This window comes from Haliaeetus leucocephalus, unplaced genomic scaffold (genome assembly GCF_000737465.1).
Source record: "Haliaeetus leucocephalus isolate CR32 unplaced genomic scaffold, Haliaeetus_leucocephalus-4.0 Scaffold41, whole genome shotgun sequence".
NCBI classification, from domain to species: domain Eukaryota; kingdom Metazoa; phylum Chordata; class Aves; order Accipitriformes; family Accipitridae; genus Haliaeetus; species Haliaeetus leucocephalus.
In genome coordinates this window covers 1,738,856-1,746,803 of record NW_010972477.1, presented here as the reverse complement: position 1 = coordinate 1,746,803, position 7,948 = coordinate 1,738,856, and the positions used below count along the sequence as shown (strand labels likewise).

The window sequence follows — 7,948 nt, the reverse complement described above, 5'->3', positions numbered from 1 at the left end:
TTCCCATTTTTCCCCCCCCCCCCCCGGGGGGGGGGGGGGGGAGTGAGTGAGTGGCTGCGTGGTGCTTAGTTGCTGGCTGGGGTTAAACCACCACACAAGGGATAAATTAAAAAGAGCTATTACTTCTTTCCCCATTCCCTTTTATTTGGGTGAAATGGGTAGGATGGCAGCTGTCATTCTCACAAAATGAAAGTTCCAAAATAGTGGAGGATGTGTCCCAGCACAACAAAGTGTAGTTAAATACTAATGATTTTTTTTTTCTTCTAAAGAGTCTCTACTCATTTATTGCAGTCAAAGAGCTTGAAAACCTAGCGCAGATGTAGTTCACATTCAAAACAGAGGAGGCAAATAGGAAAAATGCTGAAATGCTAGTTTTGCTTCTTTTTTGCAGTAGACTGGCTGTGTTGGCTGTAGTTTTTTAGATTCATTTCAGAGTAGTGTGATTGCCATTGATCTGTATTTAAATCACAGTATTATCCAGAAACATTAATCAAAACAATTGTTCTGGGTGCGGTGCAAATTGGAAGTTATTTATGAAGCACAGAAACAGGTTTTTACAGAAGCTTGTAATATTGATCTAGCTGTTGATCTTTTGAAAACTAGTGGAAATCTGTCACTATTGCCATTAGATACTGCCTAAGATATCCCCACCCATTTTGTATCAGACACTGTATTAATTTCCTATTGCAAGGCCTTGGTTTTCAGGAGATCTTTACATGTAAATGTTAAACTGTCCATTTGGGTATACTACCAACATCTGCTACCTTGTGTTATTTTCATCCCTTTTTTCAAAGTATGTCTCAGAGGAGCATTGAAGAGGGTGAGAGCATAGAACTCTCTGAACCAACCACCAGCTGCTATGATAGTAATGAAAAATAACTTTATGTACCAGTTATTTCATTCTGGCACTGCAGGATTAACACGGAAAATTATTTGCTCTTTTATTTCATATACTATCTCACTCCTGACTAAATAGAGTTCAGACACTGCAGTATCTGCTCTGGTCTGACATTTAGCAGTACTTCCATTTAATCAAATTTCTTCTGATTTGGAACACCCAAGATTCTGTCAGGGTTACGTAACAAGAGAAGACAAAATGTCAAAGGGTGAATTCTAAATATAAGACGGGGGATTTAGACAAGATGTTGGCCTTGTCCCGCCATCTGTCCCAGAGACCAGAAGATGCTCTCCATCCCTCACATCCAGTCCCATCTGTCTTGGTCTGGCATGAGCCAGTTCTGTGGAGCAGCCTTATACAAGCAAGTCCCTGGCAAGTCTTCTGCCCTGTTGAGAAAGCCCAGGAAGAAGATAGATGTTACATTGCTTTTGACTTGCTCCTGATTTTTCAAATGTACTTGCTTTTAAATTGACCTCCACAGTGAACTCTGTCTGGCCCCAAACAATTTTAATACCTTTTCATTGAGTCACAGTAGCTGTTAAAGAGCTTGGACCCTTTATGACTCCTGGGTTTGATTTTTGACTCTATATCTTCTATGAAACTTGATATCAAGTTCTAAATTTTTGATCTATCCAAATTTACATGTGCCACTTTAATATTTGGTTATATTCCTCAGTTAGAAGGTAATAAGAGTTAATTCAGAGAATGATGGCAAGTTTGTGAGTTCGACTGAAACAAGCATTTTAAGTAGCAGCCGTGAAAATTGTTCTTGAGCAGCTTTAGAGATTTAAGGAATTGCTAGAAGATCCTCGGATCAATTGTACTTCTTCACATGCAAACAGACTTTGTCCAGTTAAAGTTAAATCTTGCTTTGAGTGTGTGGTTTGTGTGTTCGGGTTTTTGGTTGCCCCCCCTTGAAATTTGTAGCAAGTAATACTGATGTGTAGCCATGCAAAGGCTGCATAACTGTCTGACAAACTGAATCCATTTGGCACTTTTTGTAACCATCCAAAACAGACTTATATCTTACAGGTTCGGCATCTGAGAACACCTAACGACTCTTTAGACCTATTTCACATTGTTTATAGTTGTCCTAGTATAATGTTAAGTATTTTGGTTTCCAGTTTACATTTATAAGGTTAAATTCTGCAGCCACTACTCAGGTCTTATTAGACAAAACTTCTGCAGTCATAGGCTCAACTCTTTGCTGAAGTGGGTAGCAAAAATCTCTCTGCCTTTAAGAAAGCATTTTTGTGTGAGTCAGTCAATTGGTATAGAAACTTACCTATAACCTTCTCTTGTTTTCACTGCATTCTAGTTACACACTACTGTATTACTGATCCTTATTTTTATCCTGCTTTAGAAAAAGTCTTTTCTTTTTCTTTTTTTTTTTTGATGCCACAGCAATTCAAAAAGAGTGAAATTTTGATCAGAAAAAGAAAACAATAGAGGGTGCTAAAGAGCTGTGGAAAAAGGTATTACTCTGCTCTCTTAAGAAAAACAAAGCTAGGAAAAAGCAGCAGACCTCAGTTAACAGTTGTGAGAGGGTGTGATTTTTTTTTATAGTCTTTCATAAATGACATTTCTCGAATGGGCAGGTTGCCAGTAACTAAAGGTAAGACTGGAATTGTTTAAACTTTGTAAGCTATGGAAGAAATACTGTTTCGAGAGCAAGCATCATGAATGACCCAGGTCAAATCATTTAGGCACAGACCCTGAGAGATGCTGAACTCAGATGAGATCGGGTGGCTAAACAGCTTACAGGATCTGGACTTAAGCCTCTCTGTACTTCGGTGCTTCATCTGTAAAACAAGAACCCTTGTACTGTACAGCTGGGTGCAATATGTAGTGAATAAATGCATAAAGGATTTCCAGCGCATTTGGCTTCTTTGATAGAGGCCTGTCTAAATTCTAGCCTTCACTTCATAGGTGTTTACTCAGGGGTTTCTTTATTCATGCACGTGTCTCAGTGAATAATCAGGGGAACAAACTGTGTGAATGTGTGTGGGCTGGTGCCATAAATGTTTGGCTCTCCTTTCCTTAGGTGGGAGGACACGTGTTCAACTCATAGTTAATTAATAATTAATTAATTTCTCACTTTGTGATGTACTATTGATGACAATCTGAAGCACAATTTATTGCAGTTCACTACAGGAATGTTGGACTTCCCTACTTTTTGTACCAAGTCATCGGTTAATTAGTTGATTTTTCTTATACTTAACAGATTTAAAGACTGCATTCTATGAGCTTGTATGGTTTACTGTCATGTCATGTAACTATGGAAGATGCCAAGCTGGAGTTCCAAGTAATTTCTTCTGGTATTCAGGAATCAGATAGACCTCCAGCAATGGAAACTGTGGGATACTAAATGTAATCAGTCAAATGGCAGGAGTCTTTTCCAAAAATGAAAACAGACAGGAAAGAATTGTCTTATGTTATACAAGCAGAAGCTAAATCACGCTCAGATCTTAAAGCATTTTAAGTGATATCCAGTCATGTGCTGGCACCTGTATAATTTGCAGGAGAAACTGGGAACAACTTTAGCCTTTGTTTCACTCAAAATAACTGGCAACATTAGTAATTGCTAGAAAAATTTCACTTACCCCTGTCAATTTCATGAATTTATCACTCCTCAAAGAACCTAGAAGCAAACTAACAACTCAAGAAATTATCTCTAATTTTGTGAAATAGTATGGAATAATTTGTACACAGGTCTTAGACTTCTGAGCAGCTCATAAATACCTGTTAATTTATAGTGGCCAGCTCTCAGCTGGCATAAATCAGCTTAGTTCATTTGAAATCAGTAGTTATGCCAGTTTATGCCAGCTGAAAGATACGACTTACTTTGTGAAGCTTTCAGTAATTCAGATCAGGGAGGTGGTCACGAGAACCGTCTTCATAGATCTCACTTGTGACATTTCTTTTGGAAGCTGAAAATAAATCCCAAATTCCAGTCATTACATTTGAATTTCCAGAAGGCGCTGGCATTTCTGATGAAAACACAAACATCGACATGCCATTGGCATGGGGTTTTGTTTTGATTTGGCTTGGCTTCTACCCTGCCAATGGTAGCTATTTGATTTGTGGTGTCTGTGAGCCTGTGTGGCTTCAGCACAAGACTGAATATTAACAGGATGGAGGGCACTTAGTTCCTCTAGAGCAAAATTCATCCTCGCAGCAGTTTTCATAGACAAAAACCTCACAGAGCACCTGCCTTGGGCCCTGGCTAGTGTGCTGAACAAGATGAAGGTGGCTCACGATGCCCAAAGGTTCTTCCACTGCTTCCTCTCAGGGGCTGGGACTTGGTGAAGTGCTCATTTTGCAGGAGGTGGGGCTGCTGCCTGAAAAACTTGTCTCCCCAGAGATCATTCAGTTGATGGAGTTGGAGATTCAAGAGGGCATTTTGGACAGGAGGGACGCATTCGGTAATGTAGGAGTAGGAGACATGGAGCACATGTGACACGTTCTTTGCTTCATTCTGTTCTGAAAGTGGTTCTTTTTTGGGAGACAACACATATTTGGGAAGTTCAAATGTTTACCTTTAAAAAAATGAGATAAGGAAGGCCATTATGGTTCATTAAATCTCTGCCATGGAGCCGTGCTGACTCCAAGTCTTTCTGGAAATAATTCTCGGAATTGTATCTTTTTGGCCTGCTTCATGTAATGTAGGCATCTGAGCTCCAGCCCTCCAGGCAGGGGTGGTAGCATTGTCCAAAAATTTGGCTACCACTTCAGTGCTCAGGTCAGCCAGAGGACAGGAAAGCAAAGTGTCCTGCGTCTGTAACCAATGCTGTTAAAGGTGATTTATGTATTGTTTTTGGATTCTTGGAGAACGAGAGTCATTACAGTGACCCTTTCCCATCTGCCTTTATAGTCTTTCTGTCTCTGGGAGATAGGCAAGGGGTTTTGAATTTACTCTGTATGTATCGTATCAGAGTGCCTTCAGGACAGTTTCCATGACTGAGCTTCCTTTCCAAGTCTTTGAACGTTTCCCCTTGTTTGCAGTCCACGATCTGACTCTTTAAGGCTAAAGTCTCAATGGGTGAAAATCTGTTAGTTTCCATGAGAGAAATTACAGTTTGCATCAGATGGGCCCTTAAATACTACAAGAGCGCAGAAGATAGTGAAGGCACATAGAAGATAGGCCCCTTAGAGGGGGAATGAGTGATTAACTCCCTCAAGTATGGTGTCTGTTGCTACAGTTGCCCATATTTTAATAAGACATGACCGCAAAAACGTAGTTCCCTCCATCTGCGATAGGCTGTGAGTTGCAGGGGATGAATGTATTTACAGAGAGGAGAGAGGAGGCTGCAGACACCCTATTCATTTGGATTTTTCTTTTACACAAAACGATTTTCTCACAGCTAGACCAGTTGAGGAATGAGCTTCTATTTGGCTGCTTCGCCCTGGTGGCATGGAAATCTCGTCACACAGGGACGGGTGCTCCGTCTGATCCCCACCACTGTAGGCTTGAAGCAGAGCGAGGTACTCCCTCCCTGTGGATGTGCTGTGCACTCAAACTCAAACCACCTGTACAATATGTAAGTGGGCGATTTGGGTCTGTGGGGTGTTGCTTTTTCAAAGGACTTCAACACATTCTGTTTTCTAGCTCAGTTCAAGCATAAGCTTAGGAAGTCCATTGATTTTAATGAGAGTTAAGGAACACTTCAAGTTAGGAATGAATTTATTGCCAGGCCAAATGTTTTGACCAATAAGGTCCTGAAATACTTCAGCATGGAAGTTCAACATCATCTTTGACATAATTTCCCTCATTTTCGAAGTGTAAACCACACATTCAGACTTGCCTGAAGGAATACAACCAGATGGTGATGTCACTTTTGTAAAGAGCTTTCACAAGAATAAGAAAATATTGGAAATAGTTTTATTTCATTTACTAAGGTATAGGAGGATTGTTGCTATAATGACAAAGGAGAAAATTTCATGGATGTGGAAAGAAATCTGTTCTGCTGGTGTCATTCTCAAGCTTTATGGCAACATGTCCATACTTTAAGATCCAACACCACCACCCCCCCGCCCCACCAAAAAAACCCTGCAGCTTCTGTACATCGGGAAAGTTTTGTATACTTGGCTTGTGCTATACTGTAGCAATCCTGTAAGCGAAATGGTGGAGATAATTATTCACAGTTTTCTCATTGTTAAATTAAGTCAGAGAACTCTGTCATGCAATGAGTTAGAATGAGGGGGTTGAATTTAATCTTCCTACTGCTGGTGGTTGTTACATGTATTATACAAAAATGACAAAAATCCTTTCATGGAAGGTTTGTAGGGACTGGACTTTGACAGTGTCACTGAATTTTTGAATTCAGTAAATCTTTTCTTAGTCGAGGGAAGGAAGTAGCTGTCAGAACCTGGGATAAAACTAATTTTCTGATATAATAACTGATTTATGCTAGCAAGACCAAGCCAGCAAATGAACTGTTTAAAACTTAATCATTTATACCATCTAAGTTATAAAAAACAGGAGGTAATTTACGCTCTGGTGATGTAATTTGGTGCTGCTCTATTGCATTCATTGCAGGTCAGTTGACTTACACCCACGGACGGGTTTGGTTTCTGATGAACTGTTCTTACCCTGGGAGGAACTTTGGGAGTTTCTTTATCAGATTTCCCTTTTTTTTTTTTTTTTTTTTTTTTCCCCTTTTTGCAGTAGCAGCATAGCTAATAAGAAGAAAAAAAAAATCTTTGTGAAAAACAACAGATTTCCCTCACTTTCACATTCTGGTATCTCCTTTTGTTTAGCACCTCACCTCTCCTACTTCCACCTGATTTCTGAAAGCTAAAACATCTGTCAGAGAATGTGCTCTGTCATAATTTATAATGTCAGTATTTACCATATCAATTCTTTACACAGTTAATTGTCATGGTTTCAGAGACAAGATTTATTTCTACTTGTGGCCTTAATTAGATTTTTCTGCCATCTCTATTCTCGTATAAGTTTTAATGACAGCAGTGACAGCTTTTGTTTGTTGTCTTTTCATTTATAAAGCCTAATCTGCTTCTGATGTCTTAATTTGATCAAAGTGATGCCCTTCATATAGGAAGTAAGTGTTCAGCAGTCTTGGTGTTGGGCTGGGGACAGGCTTACCAAAGCTAACTGGCTTGGAAAAGTGTCCTGTGTACTAAACACTGTAATGTCTGCAAGCATTGTTCTGACACTAAACAGTGGTTAAAAAATGGGATATCTTAAGTACACTGGGCAAATCCTGAGGAAATTCATCGTAGCCATCTCAAATTCCTTAAAATTGTGAGCTTCGGTTCATGCTTGGGTTTGGCAGTTTATGGATTCTCCTGGTGGTTAACATCTCCCAGGAAGCAACTGGCAATTCACAGAATCAAGCACCTAGTAAGAAACAAAAAGGGGTTTGTTTTGTCTTGAAATATAGCGATTATAACAAGTTAAATTTTGGATTCATGATTGGGGATTTTTTTTTACAGTTCTCCTGGATTTGACCTGCTTCTTCCTGTTGTGTATTTTATATTTATAATGTTGATGTGCTGTAAGTATTATTAATTGGCATATTGTCAATGCCTATTTCATCAAGGTAAAAAACATGCAGCAGGTAAAACACATGGTGATTAGTATGTTAGTAATTATATAGCTTATCCCACTGTGCTTTTCTTATCCCTGGCTTATTTCTTCTGATTAATTTAAGCTTTTAAATTAATCAGATTGTTCTTGGTGTGTGTGTGTGTGTGTTCAGAAAAACATTCAAGTAATACCTGTGTGCATGGTTTTGTGTTAGAGCTCTGTTCACCACAAGTGTACTGGAGAAAAAGCTCTATAAACTGTAAGAGATAATTGCTGGAGAACCTAAAATTAAAAGCTATGCTTATATGTTTTTTAATCATAAGAAAAGCTTTAATTTTAGTTGTAGCCGGAAGAATCTCTCTTTTAAAACCTATGGAGAAAAAAGGAGAGTGAGGGAGGTGTGGGATGGGTTGCAATTTCTTGTGGGAAGCAAATCTTTTCCCTAGTTTTGTGTGTCAGTGGTAGATATATTACCGACTGAGGTATTTAGTCCAGAAGTA

The 7,948-nt window shown here is 39.2% G+C and overlaps 1 protein-coding gene across 1 annotated transcript in view; it reads left to right on the top strand.

The window, feature by feature from the left end:
• HUS1 (HUS1 checkpoint homolog (S. pombe)) overlaps window positions 1–7,418 on the top strand; it is a 23,249-nt gene extending 15,831 nt beyond the window's left edge. Inside the window, exon 9 of the transcript XR_774943.1 lies at window positions 7,355–7,418. The gene's annotated coding sequence lies outside the window, so the exon portion shown is untranslated. The remainder of the gene's footprint in view (window positions 1–7,354) is intronic.
• Window positions 7,419–7,948: the final 530 nt, after the last annotated feature.